At 51.4% G+C, this 25919-nt stretch overlaps 1 protein-coding gene across 1 annotated transcript in view; it reads right to left on the reverse strand.

Annotated features, from left to right (window-relative positions):
* The window catches only part of PPP1R16B (protein phosphatase 1 regulatory subunit 16B), a 49037-nt gene extending 35644 nt beyond the window's left edge, over nucleotides 1-13393 (reverse strand). Inside the window, exon 1 of the mRNA XM_042883680.1 lies at nucleotides 13338-13393. The gene's annotated coding sequence lies outside the window, so the exon portion shown is untranslated. The remainder of the gene's footprint in view (nucleotides 1-13337) is intronic.
* Between the last annotated feature and the right edge of the window lie 12526 nt (nucleotides 13394-25919).

Genomic DNA, 25919 nt, shown 5'->3' on the forward strand with positions numbered 1-25919 from the left:
TAGAGATCCCACCAAGCAATCCAAGGACTTGCTCAAAACGCCCTCCAGAAGCAGCTCCACAGAGCGGGCATCAACGCAGCCCTCTTCCCAAAACGCCTTTATTTGGAGACCCGACACCCTTCCCAGGCACAGCATTTTGCTGGGAAGCTCTTCCCACCTCCCGTGAGCCCAGCTCTGGCCCACGCGGGCGTTCCTGCAGGTATCTTTTCTGGCGATCTGCACTGCAGTAACACGGGCTGCAGATCTGAAGCCCGCTGACAATACCTCGAGTGGCAGAGATAAGGGCAGGAAATGCCTCTCAGCGTAGCGCATCAGCACTCCCACCCAGCTCCTTTCCCAGCCCGCTTCCACCATTGTTTGATGAAAGAGGAATAAATGCACCCCAAGAGACACCTGAAGTAGAAATGATGGCCTAATTCTGTAGGTTTTTGGAAGCATGTAAACTATGCCTGTGTTTCTCTGACTGCCTAAGACAAGTTGGAAGCTTTCCTTGTGGACCAAATGTGAGAGGTGCAGCAGGACACCAAGTTACAAGGCAAGGAGAAGCGTGCCTTGCTCTGCTTACCCACGTTTCAGCTTTCCTCTTTCACAACAGGAAAAACGGGGAGAGATGAGCTGCCCATAGAGGAGAATGAACAAAATGGCAAAAGGGGGATGAACACCAGGAGGTATCTGCTGCTCCCATCAAGGCCACTTCAGCACCAAGAACCAGCCGGTCCTCCAACCACCCAGCCAACCTCTAAAGGAGTAGAGAGCTCCCCAGGGAGGGATATACAGTTTGGCTCCCAGACTTCGGCACAGGGCATCGAGCATCTTCCTCAGACAGAATCACAGAATCCTTACAGTTGGAAGGAATTTTAAAGCTCATTTGGTCTAACTCCCCTGCACTGAACAGGGACATCCGCACCTAGGAAGGTTGCTCAGAGCCTGGTCCATCCTGGTCTTGGGTGTCTGCAGGGATGGGGTATCCACCACCTGCCGGGCAACCTGTGCCAGTGCCTCACTACCTCCACCATAGAAGACATTTTCCTTATATCCAACCTAAACCTCCCCCCTTTAAATTTGAAAGATCCCAAAAAAGCCCCACAAACACCTCAGCCCCATCACTGGTTTCCAGTGACCTGGTTCCCTTGCTGTACCAAAAAAGTGGTATGCTGACATCTCATCACACATGCAGCACAGTCCAATTACAGCAAACTTACAGGCCAAGCATCTGTTTACCTGCAAAGCGACACAGAAGCTGGCTGTGTGGGTGGCTGCGGTTTTCGAGGCAGTGCATTTTGGTTTCTGTTTTATTTAAAGAAAAGGGGAAAAAAAGAAAAAGAAAAAGACAGCACTTCGTTGCATGCTGTTTCCGTGAGCTCAGCAGCTCGGAGCCGAGCACATCCTGCGAGATGTGGGGCAGCAAGGGCGGCCGTGCCAGGGCCAGGAGCAGGGTGAGACACACACTGCTATATTGCAGCCACAGGAAGGACCTGCTCCAGCAGTGTCAGACAGTGGTGCCTGCAATGGCATGCAAACACAGCCTATAAAAAAAAAAAAGTTTGTGCTTCCTGTATAGTGTGGCTCACTTGCATCCAAGATGCATCTCACTAAGTTCAGGAGGATTATTTTAGGCATTGGTCTTACCTGCACTACAGAAGACGCTGATTCTCCCTTGAAGAGAGCTTGTAAGGAGGAAGGGGACTGGTGTTTTACATGGACAGACTGTGGAAGGACAAGGGGAATGGCTTTAAACCAGAAGTGGGGAGATTTGGGTTAGACATTAGGAAGAAATTCTTCACTCAGAGGGTGGTGAGGCCTCAGCACTGCTGCCCAGAGCTGTGGGTGCCCCATCCCTGGAGGTGCCCGAGGCCATGGCTGGGCAAACCAGCAACCGCAGGGAGTGGGACTGGATGACTTAAGGTCCCTTCTAGCCCAACCATTCTATGATTCTATCACTCTGACTTCAGCTGCCAACCCTGTGCACTGCACCCCCAACTTGCCTTCACCTCCTGTATACAAACATTTTCTCACATCAGATACAGTGGCTGCTGTTCACACCCTGGAAAGAGATAAACAGAGCACACTTGTTTTCCTGTTCCAGGGCCGTCCCCAGTCCATCCTACCAAGCATTCAATGCGCAGACATGTGGCTGCAGCGCTGCTGAGGATGAGGCTGGGTCCATGAAAGCAGTCTGTCACCAGCAGTGGGGCAAGGCAGAGCTAAGGCCTGCAAATCCCCTGCCACATCTCCTCAAGGGGCTGCTTAAAGCACAGCATGACACCAGCAGAGTGCACACACTTGCAAGAGCCCTTCATGTAAATGTCATCAAGCAACTTAATTTTTATTCCACTTTATTTTTTTTATTTTTATTTTTTTAAGAAAAAGATAAATATAAACACACAAACTGGCAGAGCAAACAGGACACAAGGCAGTAGTTTGACAGCCAAAGAATTCCTTTAAGTTGAGCACCTTTCAAGCGAAGGCAGAACGTACAAGAGCAGCCTCTGCTGATGTGGAAATGATCGTTCCCATTCACTGGACTATTTGAGGGAAGACACCTGCAGGACTGGGCCCAGGACTGGATGAAACATCTGCATTCACAGCATAAAGACAAGTCAGAGGCGTGAAAAGCGACAGAAATAGCCCTCTCCTCCCCACCTCAAGTTAATCTTCTCTCAGCTGGAATTGGAAACCAAGCACGAAAGCCTATAGCAGGGACCAGAGCACATAAGCAGCCTGCAGCAGAGGCAGCTGCCCAATTATTTACTTTGTGTTCATCAACTCTTGCAAGGAGCAGAATTCCCCCTACACCTTCCCAACAGGACTTAGGCTCAGCTGTGCTGTTATAGTGACCAGCCCATCACAACCTCCAGCATCCAGCAATGAGCACCAGTGAAGAACTCACAGGCTCCTTTTCCATGCATCACCCCCAGCACTGTCCCTGCTCATCAATACAAGGTGTGCTCTGCATCACAGCTTAGGTGACCAGTGAGGTTGTCCACACAGCTGGAGAAAGCAGAGCTGTTCTTCATCACTAGCAAACAGCATGCAGAGACAACCAGAGAGATGCCAGAAAGCCACCAAGAGCACAGGGTGATGGACTGAAGGACCAAGGATCAAAAGTTTTTGTTTGCTGTTTTTTTAAATAAGCACAGAATACATCAAGAAAAGAGGGTTTCGTTAGGATGACCAGAGCCCAGAACTGAAGGTTTCTTGCTTTCTTAGAGCACTGCATGTCTCACCACCCATGTTTGGGGCAAATGGTTTATCCGAGCATTGCCAATAAGGATCTGTGCCAAGAAATACTGCCCAAACCACTGCAATCTCACATACCTGTACAGCAAACTCAGCTGCTGCGTCTGCCCGATGACAGAGGACAGACAACCTGACATCAGAGGCCAGGCACTGGACTGGGAGTTCAAATCGCCCACAGCTAGCACAGAGATGCAAGGCACCTCCAAGGAATCCCAGCCCCAAATGCTTTCTTCCCCATGCAATGCCACAAGAAAGTCATATTTCCTACAAACCACAGGGGAGAAGGATGCCAGAAAGCCTGTGGTGAAAGGCTGCAATGCAGCTTCCAAGCCTCACAAGGGTTTCTATTTGCAACTGAAATGTGCAATTCCCCGATATCACACCTCGCCAGGCAGGCTGCACCCTGACCCTGGCTGGATCTGCATGCAGTGACTCAGGTGGAAAGGCAGTGGCAGAGAAGTTTTGGATGCTGCATCCCTGGAGGTGCTTAAGGCCAGGCAGATCGGGGCTTTGATCAACTCAATCTGGTTATGGCTTCTGATGGCTAGTTCTTCTCACAAGCACCACGCAACTCCTGCGAGCCCCACAGCACCTGCAGGGTAACCACACAGCACTGAGAATAGTGAACAGCACTGCTACATGACTTCATTTCACTGCTACCTCAGAAGCAAACTGCTCCCTTCCTCACTCAGCATCTACAGTGTTTTAAGCAGCACACATCTAGCATGAGCAAACGAAAGGAAAATCAAAGCAGTGAGAAATGCTATTTGAGAAACATAAAAAGATTTCACCAAGAGCCCTAAGGGACACAGCTCCGCCGGGCTGCTCCAAAGCCCCAGCGAGGAACAGAGGGAACACGTCCTCTGGGCAAGAGATCTGATCAGAAATCGGGAGTTTCAGGAGAGATCCTTGGCTTTCCCACAGGCTCCTTGTATGCAAAGTGAGTAACTTAATCTGTGCCCCAATTACCTTCTTGAAGCTCAGAGACTATTCTACCTGTTTGCAACAAGGGAAGTTTGGCAGTGAAGGTGAATCAATGTAAGCTGTAATTCCTCACTGAACAGGAAGCTCGAAACATAAAACTCAATTCTTCCTTGGAGAATTAAAAATGTTTGGCTTTGGGCGCTTTATTGCTGGTTCCAGATAATCTCTCCCTCCTCAGTACGTTCCTTGCGAGCAGTGGGAATGAAATCTGAGTAAGGAGGAAAACAGAGAAACAGCAAGTCCAAAGATCTCCTTTGGAGCTGATGCTGGTAACTGAAAAATGTAAGCACCTCATTCTCTTCTCCTCCCAACTGTTCCACCCTTAATAACGCTGGCACTTGTTTGAGGAAAGTCCCCTCAATATTTTCACCACATAATTCCCTTGAACACCCAACCCAGCATAATATACATTCTTTTTTCCCAGCAGTATTTCAATGCAGGCTTATTTTCTGTGCTTCCTTCAGAAAGGCCTCCTGTGCTGAGCAGCGCTCCCGTGCCCGAGGCTGCATGGGGACACACTGCTCCTCAGCAGCAAGTGAAACAAGCCGCCCCGGTCCCCAGACATACACGTGGTGGCCACTGAGCTCCTACAGGAAGCCGGAGCTGCTCTGCAGAGCTTCTCCCTCTGCTCCATGCAGTGCACCCAAGGCTGCAGCTGGAGCAGCCCCCGCTGGCCCTGCAGTTAGAAATGCCAGTTGTGCCTTTTGCTCTCAGGTCACTCCAGGCTCCAGCCACCAGCTTAGAGCAGGGTCGGGGACACGTCAACCAGCTGGAACAAGAAGAACTGAGCCAGGAGTTGGAAACCAGCTCAAATGAGAACTAAGTCCAAGGGCTTGATTTCAAAGCACACACTGAACAAGCCTTGTGTAATAGAGAAAACTGTTCAATAGCCTGCAAATCTTCAGGGACCACGCACTAATTGCATCGATTTGTCTTCTCCAATTAGAGCTGCGTGCTCTGAGCCACGAGCAAAGCCCCTCTGCCCGCAGCCAAGCCAGGGCAGCACGTCACAGCCCCAGAGGACACGACGCTCAGAGACAACGAAATTGTATTCCTTCAGGAATTCATTACACACACCGCTCCCCTTTGCTCTCCCAAAAAAGAGTATCTGCTAACAAAATTTATCTCCAGCATCAGAGGAGCAGCGGGATCCCTGCCCCCAGGCACAGAAAAGAAGATCAGAGCGGGACTTCTGTGTGCAAACACAAACCCAATCCCAGCTGCCCTCACACCAGGCAGACCCAGCCCTGAGCCAGGCAGCTGGCAGGGAAGGAAAAGCACGCAGCAGCGCTGATTACATGGAACGGGAATTAATTGGGGGCATAAGTCTCCCATTCGGCTCTCCATTTATTTTTCCACAGCTCATGATATGCATGCAGGTGGAAATGTGGGGAGCAGCCCGGCCCGTGTGTGGCAGCGGTATCACCGCCTCCCATTTGTTTTCCTGGGAAAGCTTCCGCTCCGTACCAGCCCTGCAACTGGAGGATGCACGCAGACCTGCACATCCAGATCCTCCTCGCTGACATCACATGCTACCAACTTGGATTACTTCGAGCCTGAAAGCAGCAAGTGCCCACAAATCAGGCTTCAGAGTAAGATGTGGATTAAAAAAAAATAAGGCTAATTTCCATCAGGACCTCAAAAGCGCCACTGCAGAAGCCCACACCCTTCCTGTAAGATATGGAGTGCTGTTAGCCTGCATGCTGCACTTTTTGACCAAAGTCCTTTTATTGTTTAAAGCCACTTGCACACATTTTGGCAATGGGGAAAAAAAAAACAAAACAAAACAAAACAAAACAAAACAAACAAAAAAAAAAACAGAGGGAACTGCCCTTCTGGGGCACAGCACTGGGTCAGATAAGGGAATGGATTTTCCATTTGCAGCTCCTCTCTGCCCGCAGCCACACGGCCCTGGGAGCTTTCAGAAAGAGGCAAGTGCTCTCTGCACATCAGCATCCCCAGCTGCAGGATGGATGGCACCCCGTGCACAGGCAGTGACAGCAGCACCCCATGGGATCAAAGCAGTGCTGGGGTGACGCAGTGCTTGCAGCTGCTCTGTGACTGGCATGGATGTGACTGATGGGAGCTGAAGGTGCCTGTTACACACCTGCCAGGAGGACTATTGATTCTGCGGGAGATGTAGAAGATGCTCTTCCCCACAATCTGATTCATTCCTTTTAAAGAGCAGTAGCATTTAATTACTATTAACCAAATGCCTTCAGCTCTAATGCTGACTGACATTACTGAGCTCACCTATAACCGTTACGATGACCCTCAAGAGATCTCAACCACACAACACCAAGGAGCCCATCCATCTCCTGTTTGTTGGGGCAGGGGGGTTGCCCATCCACCTGGAGCCCGCAGGCTCTGCCAGGAAAGAGATTTGGGGAAAAACAACCTATTCACACTACAGTGCACAAAATGTTGCTCCATACAGTTCACGCATCTGAGTTGGTGGCCTACGGCACTGCCCTTATGCCCTGAACTCCACGACCTATTTGTTCCATTACTAAGCCACGTGCCCACTGTTCCTCCATGCCAAAAATTTCAGGCCCTCGTCCACCTCTACAACCCAACACCCACAGCACAGTCAGGTTTCACTGCAGTAATGTGCAGCAGCTATAGGTATCAACCCATGCACAACAATGGCAGTGAGGATCAGTACCAGCTGATACTGCCACCACTGGGCAACCGTCCTCTTGAAGCCCACAGGAGTATTTCAGTGCATCTCTCAGAAAGCTGCCCCATAACACTTCCAGGGGACGAGGGCTCCTTGGCATGCAGACCAGCATCAGCGCTGCACGAGAAGCAGGACGCTGCTGCCCTCGGCCAAGGGAAAGCATCTCCACCAACAGCCCCACCACTGCTTCCCACCTCGGCTCATGCCCAGCTCGTTTTGTCTCATCTCAGATGCAAACCATCAGATTTAAACAACACACAGCCTTCTGCAGCGCCAGCATCACCAGCTTCAGTCCTCAATCAAACACCCGCCTTGCTTGCCACTGCCTTGCTTGCGAGGCAGATTTTATGTTTCTAAAGTACCTTATTTTTAGGCGCAGTTATCAACCCGTACGTCACCATACATGCCCTACTTTTCATGTTTTCTGCATCTACTCATAGCCACAATCAGAGATGGCACATTGGCTTGACCTGTTGCACTCACAATATGGTTGTTCTTACACAAATTTTCATCAAATGTTTATCATTTATTACTCTGCAAACATGACTTGGGATATTTTTCATGCACTGAGTTGACTGCCATCACTGTACCACAACTGCCTCATCTTCAGTGGTGTTGCTGTTACTTTGCTTCTGCCACTTCTGTTGTTACAAATATTAGGGCTCCCTGCTCACGGGTCCCTCTCCTCGTCCATCCATGAGCACAAGGCTCAATCACTGAATATTCCAAGTTGGAAGGGACCCAGAAGGATCATCGAGTCCAACTGCTGGCTCCACAGAGGACCACCCAAAACCTCAGGCTACACGTCTAAGAGTGTTGTCCAGATGCTTCCTGAACTCCAGCAAGCTCAGTGCCATGACCGTGTTCCTGGAGAGTCTTCTCACATGCTCAATACATGGCTATGCCCTTATGTGCAAACAGACTTCGTAAGGAGAGGAAGACTTCCCCAAAAGAACTGCTGCTCAAGGGAGATTTTCTGCAGTTTCCCAGATATCCACCCTGCCATTTCATCCCTACCTCAGCTGAACGCTTTGCTCTTTGAAGCTGTTTTATTTGGATGGCAGAAAAATCCAATAGGGAAAGCCAAATTTAGGCACAGGATTGTTCTAAAGACTGCAATCTGATCCTGCAGATGGTAGAGATGGTCCTTCTGTATCCCACAGACACCTACAGCACGACTCCCACCAGCAGCCTCAGTGAATTGGAAAAGTCAACTAGCAAAGCCCATGGGGTACAAAGCCCCTCTTATTTCCATGGACCAGACGAACGTTTGCTCAAGACCTCAGTAACAAAAAGCCAAGCCCTGTACAAATCTCAGCTTAGTAGTAGATAAACAGTGGTGGCTTCTCAGGCACTATGGGGCACACATCGTCCTTCGTGCTTCTCCTCTGACAGTTATTTGACCTCTGAACTACCCAGCCAGGACTTCGCACCTGTGTGATGCTGCCAGCATCCCCTATTGCTATGTGGAACTGCTGCAAAGCAATGCCTCATCCTTGGGGTTTCCCCATACAGACCATTAGAGCTGCCATCACTACAGCACAGTGTCATACATGCCATCTGCGACAAAGGGAAGGCAGCTAGCATGGATGAGCAGAGCTGTGCACCTCCAGCCTCCCGTCCTGGCTGACCTCTCTCTCCTCTCCAGAAAGGATGGACTTTCCAGCTCAAGGGCAAAGTGATGCAGGGTGCTGAGCAGCCCCTCACCTGCAGCACGGCGCTGAGAGCTAACGAGCAAACTCTCAAGGGAGATCTCTTGGCAACACAGGGTGAGAGAAAAGGAGGGGAAAATTGCTGCCAGCTTGTTTGTGTGCACTTAGGGTGGCATTTCCAACCCTATAATTGTTGCATAATGAATTTAGCAATGGAGTTCAAGAGCTATGATTCATCCAGGCCAAAAAAACATGAGTCAGCCCCCAAAGAATCATGAGATGTTAAAATTATATACATTTAACTTGAGCTTGACAAATCCAAAGGAGCAGCGTAACAGCAGAGCGTCTCAGCGCAACTCAAAACACCATGCAAAGATCTCCACTCCTCCCAGCCAACACGAGCTGAGCACAGCAAGCAGGTCTGGCATTGCTAATAATTTACACCCAGCCCCAGCGTGCAGCTCAGGTTATCAGCTGGATATGGGCACCTGATGCTGTGCGAGCTGTGCTGCAGAGAGGGAGCGCAGATCTCTGCAGGGGGCAGCAAGAAAGAGGGCAGATTTACTAGGGAAAAGGATGCCTATGTTAGAGAGCAAGCAGCCAGGAGGCAATGAAGGGAAGACCTCAAGAACAATAAGATATTTTCCACTGGTTGCTTAAAGCATGCCCTCTATTACGTGCTTACAGAGCCTTCATATATATGGAAAGAAAAGTCTTTCTGAAATGAGAAAGGGTGCAAAGTCAAAGCAGAACAACTATTCTGGGTTACCTCCCCAGGTGACTCCTTACTCTAGAGTGACACTGCCTTTTTCTAGTTTAATTCACTTTAAAAATAGATTAGGCCAATGGTTCCGATCTGCAAGGCCATGGTAGCCAGCCCACCGCTTTTAGAGCATCCTTAATTAGAGCCTGGATATGGGGACAAGCAGGTGTCCGGGTGCAGATCTGATGACCCAAATTTGGGAACATTAACCTAGAGCAGAAAAGAAAGCAGGAGGGTCTGCCCAGAGACAGGAGCTGCTGTACAACAGCCGCCCCTACAGCGGCCATACGGACATCCTTCAGCTTCTCCTCCTGCTGTACAACAGAACAGCCCATGCTGCACACTGCCAGCTCCCAGCCAAACAGCACTGCAAGAAACCCACAATCTGTGCTTTGCATGGAGCAAAGCCACCTTATAAAGCCATTTCTGTTTCAGGTTCATTGGAGTTTACCACTTATCAAAGTTCTGTTTAGCCTCATTAATCACAGCCTATCAAGCTCTTTCAAATGCAAACAGAAAAGAGTACCCAACAAGCACACTTCGTGTTTCAGCCCTCTTCCACTGAATTACAGAAAGGCATGGAGCTGGAATGCCCACCCACCCGCCTCCTGCTTTGCAACCCCTTCCCAGGAGATTCCATCAGCTGACTATTCTGGAAAAAAAACACATTATCTCTTCCTCTCCAGCCAGCAATATTCCAAGGCAGCACCAGCATGCTGTGTGGGAGGAAGGGCAAGGAAAGGCAGGGGCACCACTGCTGGCTGCAGGATTCAGGGCAGCCTCTGTGAGCAGGGGTGGCCACAGAACCTTTGTCAAAGGCCGTGAACTTGTTACCCAGGCCTTTAGAGCAATCAACCCTGCAGCTCACCTAATCACATCAACTGATATATGTGTTTGCTTTGTATGGGTATCGAGGCTCAGCGTTCCTGGAGCTATTCGTTCTTCTAGGCGCCTACGTGGCTCTGCTAGCCACTGTATTTACACATTGCTGTGAGATTTGCAAGAAAGGCAGGGTGCAGGAAGAAATGCATCACCCCAAGAAGCAGGACATGCCCCAGCAAGGAGGGCTGCCAAGGGCTCCCGATGAGCTCAGGCTGACACTATACCTGACACTGAGCAGCCAAGCAAGACCCAACACAGGAGCAGACATCAGGCTGCTCACCTTCATCCCAGCCATAAAAGCCCCAGCATCGCCTTAAAAATAATACAAAATTATATCTACAGTTATATGTATGTACTTATTATCAGGCTTTATTTATATTTATTTTTATATTTGCTATACCAGTTATATGTCTGCATAGATACATAGATTATATCTACATAGATAGCTATAGACACAGATACCCAAGTAGATACAGATCTCCCTCTCTATACACACACACACACATATACACACATATAGACACACATACAGCAAACACTATGTTGGAGAGCAAGCAGCAGCAGTGTGCAAAGCAGCAAACCCCAAGCAGCAGCAGGGCAGCAAAGCAGCATGGATGTGTAGCAGCCGGCAGAAGGGCGCTGTCGAGATGAATGAGATAGGAGCACGTGGAGAGGAGATGAGGAGACCATAGATTAACAGAAGAAGACAGATTTCTAGTAAGATTGCAGTAAGCCTCTTTAAACATCCCTGAAGGAAGAGCCAGCTGGCAGGGCTGCCCACAGAGGTGCTGTAACTCAAGCAGCAGCACACAGCGAGCGGCTGACCCCGCTCGCACATCCCTGCTCACACCTGCAGCTCTTGGGGCAATGCAGCACTCCTGAACCCTGCCATGCTCAGCACAGGGTCACATCCTCCCACTGCACAACATCACCTGGAGGCGGAGGAGAGGCAGAGGAAGGCACTGGGATTGTAGCACTTCCAGCTCGTACCCTCAGCTACTGCTCACCAGAAGAGCTGACAGTGCTCCATTTTCAGTGCCATAACAAAAATCAGGGGAATTGAAAGCAGCAAGAGCAGCTGGGCCAGGAGAAGGCTTCTACATGAAGAATGCAGGGAACTGGTTTGATAGCAAGCAAGATCTGCTCCTTAGGGCAATGAGCTGGGATATGATTGCCCACTGCATCGCCTCTGAGCAGTTCCAAGGGAGACTGCCAGCCTTCCCCTCCTGCAGTGGGCCACCCCAAGCACAGTGCTGACAGCACAGGATCTGCCACGTGGGAGAGGGCAATTCACTGCCCACAGAAAGGCTGACCTCTCTCCAGCCAAGGAAACGAACCCCGTGCAGATGTAGGCCCTCCATCTCCTATCTTCACTTATAACCACTGAACACATGACAGCTTCCAAACTTGAGCCACGGGCAGATAAAAACAAAGGAGACTCACACCCAGCATCAGGTTAAGGAAGGTCACAGCTAAACTCCCCTTCGCCTCAAGAGGAGAGGAGACATTTTTAAAGATGGGGATAAGAAGGGAAGGACATCTCAGAAACCTTTCAGACACATTCTGCTCTTTCACTCATTTACATAAGACAAAAACGGGACATCCCTCCATCCACAAAGGCTCCATTATTTGTCAGCCTCAGACTCTGCAACCAGTATTCCACTAAGCACTGATCGATGTTTTTCTTCTTACTGGATGAAATGTGCCTGGAGGCTACAGGCATTTATAAATTATTAAACCCAGAGAAAACGAGGTCCCAACAAAGTAGCTGCAGAAGTGATGCGGGGGCACAGGGAGCCGGTACCATTGGTACCAGCACACTCACACAGGGCTGCTTTCCAGCTCAGAGACCCAACAAGACGACATTGTTAGCAGTGGGCAGGCCGGGCACGCGCCCCTGATGTCAGAAAGCAGCAGCAGTATCTCAGGGTTTCATCGCACCCAGCACAGATATCTAAAGTTCAACACTTCAAACCTCGGTTCGGTTATGAAATAATCATATGCATCTTACAGGCAGAAGGAACACAGGCTTTTCAACCCCACCAGAGATCTCAGAACACAAAGCAAAACCCATAAAAATAACTGAGGAAACGGATTTACAGCCTCACACACAGCTTTGGTTCCAACTCTTAGCACAGAGATAAAGCAAGGGCAGCACAAATGCAAAGAAGCTCCTCACACTCAGGTCCAGCACAATGAACATGGCATCAGCCCCTCCAGACAGCTCAGTTAGGAGCGAGGGCCCCGTTCTGCTCTGCCTGCAAGGAGCACCAGGGCAATGCAGGTCAAGGTGAGCGCGAGGGCAGCTCACCGAGCTGCTGCTCACCGCGCTGCTCTCAGGGAGCACAGGAGGCCCCAGCACAGACTGCTGGTTCCCAGCTTTGTGCTCCCCTCAGCCACGCTGTACCTAGAAACATCTTTGTCTTCAAGCAGAATCGCCCTGGTGCAAAAGAGATCTTTCCACAATCACTAAGCAGAGAGCTGAGCGAGAACTCGTTCTCTTGTCAGTCAGAGTCACCCCAAGCACATCACACACGGTGCGGAGGGGCCGATGCTCACAGCTGCCGGAGCCCCGCAGCACTCACACCGACAGCCACAGCCAGCGCCCCGGTGCCGTTCCAGCAATTACGGCTGTTTACAATGCCTCAAGAACATTGCATCCACACCTGAATTATGCCAAAGGGGAGCAAAACCCAACAGCAAACCAAGATAAGGCGTGTCTCCTCAGCCCCTCGGCTTCCGCAACACGACCCCCCGGTACGAAGGCACGCTGAACGGCGAAGCAGGTCCCCCTTGGGAGCAAACTGCCTTAAAGAGGTAACCGCGCCTTCATCATCAGCCGCGTCCAAGATAAGGTCGGACAAATTCACCGAGGAATTACTCGGAGCCCCCGGGCCGAGCGGCACCGCGCCGTTCCGGCGCCCGCTCGGCCAGCCGACTTCCCCCAACTCCGCGCCGTGATTGCGGCCACCGCTCGCGGAGCCCCGGAGCCGGTGGGACCCCTCGGCCCTGCCCCGCCCGCACCGCCCCGAACGCGCTCCGCAGGGGCAGCCCCTCTCCAGGCGGGGGTGCGAGGGGCACCCGGCACAGAGCGCTCCCAGCACCGCTCCCCCAGATCGCCCCGCTCCGCACTCACCCGCGGCGGCTCCCGAGGCCCAGCGCCGCGCTCCGAGCTCTCCGCTGCTCCGCCGCTCCGGCTCCGCCCCGAGGTGGGGCCGCGCCGCGGGGGCGGGGCGGGGATGGGGGGAGCCGGGGGGAACCGGGGGGAGCGGGGCGAGCAGCGCTGCCCGCCCCTGGGCCGGACCTTCCCGGCAGGTGCGGGGCTGTACCGCTCCTCTTCGCTCCGCCCCGCAGCGTTCCGGAGAGATGCGGTGCGTGGGGCCGGTGGGCGATACATCGCAGTTGCCTTCAAGGGTCTTCGGGTTTTGCTAGGAGAACGCAGCCGTCCCTCCGTCTTCCTGAGGCTGCCGAAAGTGGCTGGAGATAAGGGGAAACCCCGGCTGCTGAAGTTTGAAGGGCCGCGAAGGATATCCGGGTTAGCAGCCGCTTCGCCCCTTTTTGGTCAGCAGAAGCAGCCGAGCGTGGCAGCGGTTCCTGTTTGTCGCTGCGATGCAGGAGACAGCGGTATTTTTAAGGAGAAACTCCAGTGCAGCGTTCACGTCGAGCTTGTGAGCACTGAAACTGACTGATGCCGAGCACAAACACCCCTCCTTTCCCAGACAAAGTGAGGCGGGTCAGAGCCTTTGCTGGTGTCCTGGGAGTGCAGCAAGCAAGCACCGTGCTGCCCAGTTCAGCTGCAGGGCTGATGCTTCATGCTTGTGTCAGATCCGGCCCCGGTGCCTTCTGCAGGGCAAAATGGGTTTCGGTAGGCTTGGAGGATTAATCACCATCGGCCCCATTTCCTTCTGGGAAGCAGCCTCTGCACGGCTGCAGGTGACAGAGAGGCAGGAGATGGCTCTGATCGGCGAGCTGTGGGTGTGTTACAAGGCCTAGTGCAACAAACAGCCTCGGATTGGGATTCACTCCTTTGAACTGGACAACGAGGGCTGAGTGCTTACGGGTAGTGAATTGGTGTCTCTGCAGCTGTACTGGGATCTGGAGGAGCATCCAGAGCATGGAAGTGCTTTAAGGTGGGAGTCCCATCTGATGGCATCTCACAACTCCCGTACTACAGCCCAGCAGAGCTGCATTTCACCAGTCACAGAATCATTAGGACTGGAAGGACCCTATGATCCCCAACTCCAACCCCAGCCACCCCGCCATGCCCACTGCCCACGTCCCTCAGTGCCACATCTCCATGTTCTTGGACACCTCCAGGGGTGGTGACTCTCCCACCTCCCTGAGCAGCTGTGCCACTGCATCACTGCTCTTTGGGTGAACACATTTTTCCTAATATCCAACCTGAACTTCCGCTGGTGCAACTTAAAGCCATCACCTCTTGTGCGAGTCACCAGTGACACATGGAGAGGTACCTTAATCATACAAACTCATCTGATGGATGCATTTATAAATGCAAACATCTGGAAAACAAAGCTAACAAGAAGGAATTACAACTATGTCCTCCTCCTAAGCATCCACAATGGTGCTGCAATGTTCAGGCAGGGTGAAGGTGAGTAGTGGCTCTGGGAGCACCCTGAGATCCCCACCTGCCCCAAGGTTCAGGACTGTGGGATGCTCCAATGCCAGCAGCTGAGCCCCGGGCTTCAGGAGAGCTAGGAGGCTCAGGATCACGCTCTGAAGCCCATAATTCAGTTTGTTTATTGAAAATGTGTTGTAAGCACAGCTGTTTTCTGAGGCACGTATGGTAATGATGGGAGAGTCATATAAATAAACTGGCTCCGGGCCAGCACAGTGAGTCAGTGCGGAGAGATGAAACACATCTGAACAGTTGACAGGACTGAAAACACAAAGATTCATTTTCTGTTCTGCAGTGGGGTCTGAGCACTGCTATCAGGAGGAGAAGGGCAGCACTGTGTCTGCAGGGCCTCACAGTGCCCGGAGCTGAGAAGGTGGAGCAGCTGCAGGGCTGAGGGTGGATGCTGCTCTGCCCCTACTGCTCGCTGCAGATCAAAGCTCTCTGCTCACTTGCCAACGTGAAGATTTGGAGATAGAATAGAAATGCAGCTGTTTATTTTTTAATGCCATCCAAATTCCCTGGGTCGTGTAAGCTAATGTTTGCAACGAAAAAAAAAGAAGAAAATTGCAAAGATTTTGGTTCCGCCTTGAGCCCTTGAGTTTCTTTGCTTGGGTAAGTTCATTCTTTGCTGGAATGGTCTGAGAAGAGGGCTTTCCTCTCGTGCTTTTATGACATGCAGGCTGCTCAGGGAGCAGACCAGGCGCCAGCATCCAACTGAGTCTTTGGGAGAAAAAAAGCTCAGCAGAAAGCTGCAGCGCTGCGGCAGCGGGTGGAGGGCAGCGAGCAGAGCCTGCAGCACACACAGCAGGAGCTGCCAGCCCTGTGCTGAGGTCAGAAGTGTAGAAGTGAGGGCATGGTAAAACCCAGCCCGAGCTCCATGTGCGTGCAGAGCTGGCATGTTTGTTGTCACTGCATTGCTGTACACTCGCACAGGAACAGCTCGTCACAGCAGGGAGCAGCCCCACACACTGGAACCCACAGTGCGCCATCCAAAGGCATTGCCCTGCGTTCCCTCTCCCCTTTATTTTATGTTTCCACGACTACAGGTTTAATCTCCTAGCCAAGTTTTCTTTTCATGACCTTCCAAGGTCTCTTGATGTGTTATTCCAGGTTGTGGGCGCTGTCACCACAACTTGAGGCTGATGGTGAGAGGTCCTGAAAAGGCCTCCAGAAGCCCCACGCAGTTGCTGTCTATTCTAAAGCCCACTCCGGCTGAGCACAAACCTCTGCAATGCTATGGGAAGGATCTTGATGTCTTACACAGAGAGATGTGGAACAGCCAGGGCTTGACTGCAAAAGGAGAATTGGAGGAAGGAAATCAGTAGGAGACAGGAGGCAAGAGAGCACTGAGGAAAACCTGAAAATGACAGCAGAAATACAGACTAAGGCAGAGAGGGGCAGGTTGTCTGCCTGCATCCATCTCTCCTTGTTTCTGCGGGCACAAAGATCAGCTCTCTGTAAGTAAAACACTTTGTACCAGCCCAAGGCAACACTTCTAACATCCAGCATTTCCCCAGAGGAAGGGCTACTGCGGGCACAAAAGCCTGGAAAGGGCCAAGAGTAAACTTCTCCAAAGCAGAGAGCCAGGGCCAGGCTGACCTGTGCGTGTGCTGGAAGATTTCACGCCCTGGCAGGAATGAAATAGCAAAGGCCCACAGCCTGCAGGATCTGAGGAGCAGAGCTGTGTGGGGCAAGCACTGACCTGAGCAGTTCTGGGGGAAGACCAGCTGGACAACACCACCATGATCTCTCTGTTTCCAGCATGGTTCAAGGACTAAAAAGCTTTTGCATTATAACAGCTTTGCATCTTGTTCCTCTCCTCCAATCCTCGGGCTGCAGTTAATGCCTATTACTTACCTTCTGCACAGCAGGGTGGGAAGATTAATTAGGAAGATTGTCTCAAGGTGCAAATTTTGCATCTGGCTGGAAATTTTGAAGGTCAGAAGGAAGCTTCTTTAACCCGGTGTCTGTGTGCCTGGGAGAAAGGCTTTAAGGGTTACATCCAACTTAAAGTCAAGACAAAGGCACGGAACGCTTCTGGTGCTGCACAGCCTCGTGGCACTAAGGTTAGAGGCTGTTAGCAGGGAATTTAAGATGACAGCTCCAAAGTAGCCTCCTGTTGCAAAGGGGCTTTGAATCGGGAGGAGCCTCTGGGCAGCCCAAGGGTCAATGTGTTTTTAGGGAAGAAAGCTCACACTAGTCAAAGCAAGGTGGTGGATTTACTGAGGGATGGTTCAGCTTTGAGATAAAACAGTTATTTTCAGCTGTGTCCACTCCCTTCTCTCACTGAAGCAAGTCGTTGTCCCCGATAATGGCCTTGAATTTCTTGGGTTTTGTCCTTGAAGAAATCATTCTGCCCACTGTTCTCCTTGTGGAACAGGGGTGCTCAGTATGATTTTGCCCATTGCTTTGAGGCTTTCCACCCAACTGACCTCACTAAGAGCCGTCCCTTCTCCTGCCAGACATCTATTGATCAGCAATTTATTAAACTATCTCTGTGTGCAGCACTTGGACCTCATAATTGTTCTCATCCGCAAGCCTTCTCCCCAGTATAAGCAAATACCGTCGATAAGCTGTGTACACAGAGTGCACGGTGTTTAGCCATAAAATCCCCAGTGGCACTCAGATATTTGACAAGGCTGGACGTTTAAGGGCGTGCCCGACATTTGTTTAATATACAATAGTTTAATGAATGCCATCTGAACTTGGCCTCAGAACCTCTGGGAAGAGAAAAGAAAAAGGCAAGCAGGTTTCCTGAAGCATAACCTAAGCACTGGCTTTTGGCAGACACGTGCTGCAGACCCTCCGATGGGGCTGCACGGGGGTCCCATCCCTCTGGAGCAGCAGAGCATGGGGAGCAGCCAGGGCTGGAGCCGGGCAGCACGCGTGGCCATCAGGAAACGGAGATCCTGGTGGGCCATGCAACTTTAATGCTGCTGCTCAGCAGAGCGCACATTTGATAGCTGAAGGCATAAAAGCCTCCCCAGGAGCAGGCGTGTCACAAGTCTTTGTCTGTCTTTTAGGGCCAGATCTGGTTTCTGCAGTTAATGAAAGTCGCCCTATTTGTTCTAGCAGGATTTGAATCAGGGCCCGAGCACAGGGAGCTGCAGCTGGGACAAAACAGGGATCGCATCTTCGGGGTTTGAATGCACGTTCCATGTTCAGGTGCTCCTTCTCCCTAAGAATGGGGGCCCAGCTGCTCAGGTGCTCAGGCACAGCAGAGGCAGCAGGAAGCCTGCATGCACGTGGATGGCTGCTGGAACACACACCTCGCTCCTGCCACCAGCTCAGCGTTTGTTCTGCAGCACCTCAGCCTTCTTGTGCTTTCACTGAGCTTTTAGCAATAGCAGAAAAGCAGAAAGTTACCTCCTTTCCCACTGCAGTCAGCCTGGACGTGGCTCCAGTACTGCGGGCTGAGTTACAGTACCTCTGCTTCCATACCCTGGTTAACTGGGTTTGTTAATGTCACAGAAGAAAGAAAGACCATCTTTCAATCAGATCCTAATGAGTAAGCAAAACCCCCAAACAGCTGTAACAACAAGTGCTAATGACAACATACACCGCGCTGTAGCAGTTGCAATGAGAAAAAAATTGTTTCTAATCAATATTAATGGGAAGTTTCCTGCTCTGAGAGCTTGAGTGCCTGTTAAGCATCTGTCTCCAGCTGGACCAACAAGGTGATAGCAGACACAGCTCTCCTGCAGAGCGCCCTTCTGATACATTCAGGCAGAAGGATGGATTTCACAAGGAGGAGAAATACCAGGAGGAAAGGAACGAAGAGCAAGTTCGTGGCTCTGTCACAGGTGGGTTTTGCTCCCACACACCTCATTTTGCCAAGACAAACCTATTGCTCTAGTTCTCCTTAGAAGAATTGCCATATGATCTGGAAGGGCTTCGTTCCAAGCATTCACTGACACACACTGCATCCCCTCTTCCCCGCAGGGAGCAGCTCTGCTGCCAGCAGTGGGGTTTCATCGTGCAGTTATCCAGCTGCCACAGAGGTGACTGCACAGATGAGAATTCACACCGCCAGGGATGAATTTATCCAAACTGAGCCACTTCCACTCACTTTACATAAGCACAGGAGCATCTGTCATTCTGAGGGTGCTGGAGGTGCTGACACGTTAGCAAGGAGATAAGCGGTTACTGAACTGCTTGGCTTCTTGGGAAAACACAAGGGCAGGAGGGAAGCCAGCGCTACAAAAACACAAAAAGACTTGGGATGGGTTATTGCAAAGCACATGAGAAGCTTCTGAGTTTTGATAACTGCTTGGCATTCCAGTTCTTTCTTTTAATGCCACCAACAGGCAAAGGGATAAAAGCCCCAGCTGGAGAGCCACGTCACCCCCTGAGCTGCCAGTGCAGGATCCCAGCTGCGTTACTGCTGCAGGCTGGCAGTCCTGAACTGCAGACGTGCAGCACTGAGCACAGCCCCAAGGCAAGAGGTCAGCTGCCAGCCCCTGTGAGCCCAGCCAAACCACACCTTCCCAAAGGGCTTTTAAGAGGGATTATTCTGGAGGAGAATGAAAGAAGGGGGAATTTGCAGCACCTCACCTGGGTGCACTTAATTTCTCAAGGAGTTACAATATGTTTATATCACCACACTCAAGAGAAATCCCACTCTGCAGCTTCTCTACCTTGAGAGGGCTCAGGAAGGTTTGGGTGTTTCTGCCTCTCCCACCAGCCTGCACAGTGATCCCCCCTGTCTGACCAGGCACTCTGCCATCAGCGTTGCGCTGCTCTCCAGGGGCTCTTGCAGGACTTGAAGCAGATGGTGGTCTCCTTGTGCTGAGGGACCCCCACATACAGCCTTGTCATCCTGGACAGATGCTTTCAAAACCTTCCAAAGTATGGAGATCGGGTGACCCAGCTCCTCTGCAGAAGCCTTTGCTCAGCATTTCAGGATTCTGACAGATAATAGAAAATACAACAGCTAAGCTTCTTCGGTGAGGTCTTAAACTGTCGTGGTGACAGGGGCACATGGAGGGGCTGAAAGGTACCAGTGAAGTCAGAAATGCAGATTTATATTCAGTAAACCTTAAATGATACTCTAAGAAAAAGCAGCAATACCTGGGCTACAGCAGTGTGATGCTGCAACACGGGTGCCAGGGGAGGGCATTCCCAGCCCTGCAATATGGTTCTCCTTGTGAGCACCAGGACCCGTGAGGTGTGCTGCTGTCACTTAGGGAGCGTAGCAAAGTGTGAAAAAACTCCTCCTGGTTCTTTTCACCAACCTGAGCAGGCAGCTCTTGGTTTTGAATGAGTTCAAATGAAGACCTTGAGAGGTCCGCACCCCTTGGCTCACAGCCTTTGTGTGCTCTGACCAGTTCAGCCCGATGCCACAGGAAACCTGTTTGCTCTGGATATATAAATAACCCTGAGGACTCCTCTTCAAGGCTACAAGTGCTGGAGTACTGCACAGCAACAATAACCAAGGCTCAGCTGCATAACCAAGGCTCAGCAACAATAACCAAGGCCCTCTGCAAGCCAGGCAGTGCCTCTCCATATCTTCTCTGCCGTGAGAATCTTTCGCTTTCCCCCCTTTCAAAGTCTGAAGTCTCTCTATACCACACTAAGGGCACCAAATCAGATCTGCAACTTAAAGTGCTAACACTCAGTGCCCTGTCACCTCCTCCTGAGATCAGAGCAGGGCACCTCCAGCCTCAAAGCTGCAGCAGGACGTGCTGCTCTCAGCACGACTGCCACCAAAAGTGCCCACAGTCAGACATGTCTGTGTAGGTCAACACAGCATACAGACCACAGCCCATCACCAGCAGAAAAAAATAACTTGAATAGTTCGTTTGTGTCCTCTCCAGCTTCACCCTTCACGTGCATTCATGCAAGACAACAGTTCCTTGCCCTTGGCAGCATCCCCAGGACTGAGGCAGCCACTGCCAGGCTTGGGCTTGGCAGAGCAGTGAAGGGAAGGACTCATCTTTGGGCTGTTAGCGTGCCTGAGTGATCCCGCTCAGCCCGCACTGCTTCCCATCCCACAGCTCCCAGCAGGTCCCTGCCTGGCACCCAGCCCCAGCCAAGCTACAGCAGTGCTCACTGCTGTACAGACACTGATTCCTTGCAGGCTGGGGCTGCTGGGACATTTCCCCTCATCTCCTCTCCTGGAAGGCAGAAAACGCTGCCTGGGAGTCACTATTAAGTCTTTTGATAAATTCAGTTATTGGTTTGCGCACACTTGCAGCTTTCTCTCCCATAGCTTTCTGTCTGGAAGCGTGTGGTTCTTACTTAAAGTAAGAAAAGCAGAGGGAGCCCACAGCCACTGCAGGGTTGCTGCCAGCAGCTCTGCAGGGAGGGGAGAGCCCAGTGACACCCACCTGACAACCACACCTGGACCCTGCATCCATTGGTCCCACAACACATAACCAATGCTCAAAATCAAACCCTTACGATGTGAAATTCATTACTTAACGTGACCCAACAGCACACGTGCCCTTTTCCCCATCCTAAAGCTCCGCTCCTCACAGCACCACAGCCAGCAACCCCAGGACTGTCCCCACACACAGCTATGTAGAGCTGGGCTCAATCTCTTCTATTCTACAAGAATTAGCAATGCCCCATTCGAGCAGGCCATCTAATTGCTGTAGCAACATTTCAAAGCAAGGCGGAAGGCTGAGCGGCTCATGCTGCCTTGCCCAGCACTGGGTGGTCAAGTTACATTCTTGGGTGACTTTCTTCCCCCTCTCTTTTTTTTCTGTGAAAATTTCAATTTGCCTTAAGGCAGCAGCAGCAGCAGATAGCGACCTAATCCCTCAGCAGCCCGGGCCTGACCTGCTGCAAATGTCTGCGTCTGTCAGTAGTGCACAGCCGCATTCCTCTCCTGAACAATACAAAGGCACAGGGATCCACTTACCTTCAAGCCCTGCTTAAAACCTGTGCTGCAAAGTTCTTTATATAATCACGAACCAAAAGTCAAATCCGTGTGAACCAGCAGGTGAAAATGCATTTTACTTGTTTGACGAGCCTGGAGGAGCATTGTTAAATATTTTCTATAGTTCTTCCTTTAAAGGCTTACAGTTTTTCCTTCTCCTCCCTTTCCCTGCTAGGTTCTTAAATCCTTCTTGCTCAGCAAACATTAATTTTCCTTTGTCCCAAAGTGCTAAAATTGACATCTCTGTTACTCCCACTTCCTGGTACAGCTCATTGACCATTACTGCTAATAATGCCAGCAGAGCTGGGCGGGATGCTGGGCGCTGAGGGACCCAGTGAGCTGCTGCAGGCAAACGTAAGTGTGTTTCTCCATTGGCCCCACAGAACTGGAGCATATTCTCCTCCCCCTGTGTTTAGAAGTTTAAGGAAATAATCTGGAGGTCAAGTTCTCAATCATGTTACGTCAACGCCCTCTCAATGACTCCGTGCTGAGCTGTGTGCTCCCAGGGGTGAGATGTCAATACGGAGCAGCCTTTCTGTGAGGGGCAGGAGTGCGTGTGGATGGGATGATGCAGCATCAAAACTGGGGACTGTAGCTCTGCACTGAAGCAAACCAAAGACCCGTGGGCAGGACAGCAGTGCCCAGCACTGGGGTGAAGACAGAAGCATGCTGGGGTTGCTTCAACATTTCCCTGCTGAAGTCATTAGCGTTGTGTTTCTTCATGAGAAGATAAAGTCCAGGGCCTGGACAGCAGAGGATGTGCTGCATGGGAGATAAGGGGGCATGTGCGTGGTCCGGGACTTTTGTAGGATCACAGAATGGCCCATGAGGATCACACAGCTCAGCCCCTGGCTCCACACAGCACCACCCACAGCCTGGGGGCCCACTGCCCTGTGCAGCCTGTCCCACCGCCCTCCAGTGCAGAGCCTTGCCCTGACCCCCACCTGACCCTCCCCTAACACAGCTCTGTGCCATGCCCTCAGGCATTGCTGTGGTCCCCAAGGAGCAGAGCTCAGCGCTGCCCTCTGCTCCCTATGAGGAGCTGTGGCCACCATGAGGCCTCCCCTCAGCCTCCTCAGCAAACACAGCGACTTCAGCTGCTCCTCACACAGCTCTCAAAGCACTCCCCAACTTCACAGCCTCATGTCAGAACCCACAGGAGGTATCACAGCAATGTGGCAGCTTCCCCGTGGGGCACAGAAATGCCTGTGGCACGGTACAGGAGCTGCCATGACACACGAGCATGGATGGCTGCACGATGCTGACGTGCATCGTGGTCTGTGGAAACAGCTCCATGCATGGAGACTTCCGTGTTTCACAAGCACCCTCTGAAAGGTGCAGGTGCTCCAGCTGTGGGCTATTCCCCAAACAAGCCTCCATGCTGGGTCAAGGCATGGCAGAGCACGTCAGAATTAGCAGCCAGGTGCTGCAGTCACACCAGGAAGGGCAGAAGGAACCAGCTCCAGCCATCAGGCATCAGCCCCAGGGGCCAGACACAATTGCACAGAGATTCATGTTTCTGTATACGTTTTCTGCTTCCCAAAATAGCTAGTAAAGATAGGTGAAAATGGGAGAAGAAAAAAAAAAAAAAGAGGATTTCCTGAGAGCTTTGGCAATCTAAGTCTTTTCTGGGTACTCCATAGAAAGGTGCTGGGAGGAGGAGAAGGGACAGATGTGACACAAACAGTTCTGTTACTCTATCCAGGAACATCACAACTGGGAAAGGGGAGTACGAGGGAGCAGAGAACGGGTCTGCCAGGTTCCACCTCTGCAGCAAAGCATTTTGCATTTCAGGCCCTGCTTCAATCCTATCTTTCAGCTTAAACTCCTTCTTCCAAAAGCTAAATTATTACCAAAAGCCTTTCAGTTTTGTCCTTTGAGGAAGTTCTCCTTACTATGGAGAGAGAATTTTGTCTTTATGCTTGGTAGGGAAGGAACTTAAACACCATCATATCCATTATGGCTCTGCATTTAGCATAAAGCTATAATCAAATTACATATATGTTTTAATAGTCGTTGCAGTGGTATTAAGAAATTATGGCATTAAAGGCACGCGCTTACATTCAAAATGCTTAAATTACACAGCTCACAAGAAGCTGATGCCACACTTAGAGAATTACAAGCTTTTATTTTCAAGTAGGAACACGAATCCCAAGGGGCAGAGCACTTGAAAACGTACACATTTTGACTTATTTGTAGGAAAGTCTTTAGGATGCCTAAGAAACAAAACTATGGTTTGTTCTCAGCCTAGATTTAAGCCTTCTCTGAATAGGAAGGAAGACCCTGGTTGCTCATCCTCTGGCACAGCATGGGAGGAAAAACAGAGCGGGAGCAACCAAACTCACTGCTCTTGGCAGGACTTCACTCACTGGGATTCCACTGGCCTGACAGGGATGTCTGTGCCGGCCCCAGGCTTGAGGAGCGACTTCCTGAGCCAGAAACCTGGAGCCTTTCTGTGCTCGTTTCAGGAAAAGACTTCCTTCAATTCAGGAGGTGGGGCGGCTCCAACACCCTTCTGGAAAGGAGACAAATAGAAAGCAGTTGGTGCATCTGTGAAGGTTCTTTCAGTGCAAAATACTGGAGTCAGAGCACTGGTATTCTGAGGTTTTGTTCGTTTGTTTTGGGGGGTTGGTTTGTTTGGGTTTGCATTTACAGTATCCACTTCTTAGAGGTTCAGAGATGTTCAGGTTGGACCCAGCTCTGCTTCCATGCTGGAAAGCACCTGCGCAAGGCAGAACTCAGCTTGAAGTGGGGACAACATACCAAACCCATCCCACAAAGCCCATGGCCTGAAACAAACCCCTGCCCTGAGCTCCCATCTCTGACTGTAGGGCTACATTTGATACCTGATAAGAGCTCTTCTGCCTGACAGCTGGCTCCTGTGATTGAGTTGTCAACTGCTCATAGAAACAGCACTGAATTTGCAATTAAAAGCATCTCGAGCCTGTGTAAGGCAGACAGCATAACCAGGGCTTACACGTATTCCAGATTCCAGCACATAAAACAACCAGCAGAGAAGGTTGAAGGGTGACACAATATTATAAAGTGCATGTTGAGTTGTGTAAACAAGTTGAGGGTTTTACAGCTTCTGGGAATTGTCCTCTCTGATGCCTAGGGAGCCTGCTGTGCTGTGGAAAAACAAAACTCACCGGGGTTTTTAAAACGTACCCCAGAGAAAAGCAGTCATGAGTGTGAGCCGTCCCTGCCAGCTCTGCCTTGCTGTCCGCAGGCCATCGTGGATTCACGCCGTGGGCATCTCCCACCTGCAGCAGTGACCCCACGCCCTGAGCACAGCGCTGCAGCTCTGCAGCCTCCCGGCTCTCCTTTCCTAGGAAATCACACCCACAAGCAGCAGATGCTGAGCACGTCAGCACCCCAAGGACAGCCCGTGATGGCACACAGCTCAACTGCCCTCCCCAGGGCACGGGGAGCTCTATCCGAGCTCAGGGGCACCTCCTGCCAGGCCGCAGCATGCAGCGGGCAGCCAGGCTTAGCTTTTCCAGCTCCGCCGGCCCGCCCCCCCCGGCTGCATATCAAAGCTGCTGTGAACAATATCAGCCAGGGAGCACAAACAAAGCCGGAGGAGAGGTCACAGCCGTTCCCACAACAACTTCCCAGTCACAAAGGATAAAAGCAAAGCAGGAGCCCCCGGCCCCGATTCCTTCCATCCCGAGCACCGTGGTGTCCATCGCTGGGAATCAAAGCTTTCCTCTCCCCCGTTCCTCCTGCAGCAGGACACCCGTGGCCGCCTGCCGCGTGGAGCAGGATGAAAGCAGCCACAGCCCTCACACCCCGCGGGGCTCCAGAACAGAGCTGCACAGCACAGGGCTCATCACAGCAGCGTCCTCACAGACTGCAGCACATTCACAGCACCTCCATGGCAGAAGCTCATGGCACAGCGTGGTGCTGCCGCTCCAACATCCACCTGCACGCTGAGCTCTGTGATTTGTATTCTTTAATCCATCCTGACACGTGGGACGGGGCAGAGCCCTGTGATGGAGCTGGATCCCACGCAGACAGCTCTGGGCACACTGCATTTCCGTGCCTCACTGCTTACCCAGCATCAGCCAGCTGTCATTATTGGCAGCCTCCTCTTCCTGTTGTACACACACCACTCCTGCTCCATCCCTACAGGGATGCAAGTGCTCCAGGGCAGTCCTGAAACTACTCCAGGCAGCTGGGACCACTGTCACTGCTAT

Source organism: Lagopus leucura, unplaced genomic scaffold, assembly GCF_019238085.1.
Source record: "Lagopus leucura isolate 7727_CA_CO unplaced genomic scaffold, USGS_WTPT01 Super-Scaffold_100039, whole genome shotgun sequence".
Lineage (NCBI taxonomy): Eukaryota > Metazoa > Chordata > Aves > Galliformes > Phasianidae > Lagopus > Lagopus leucura.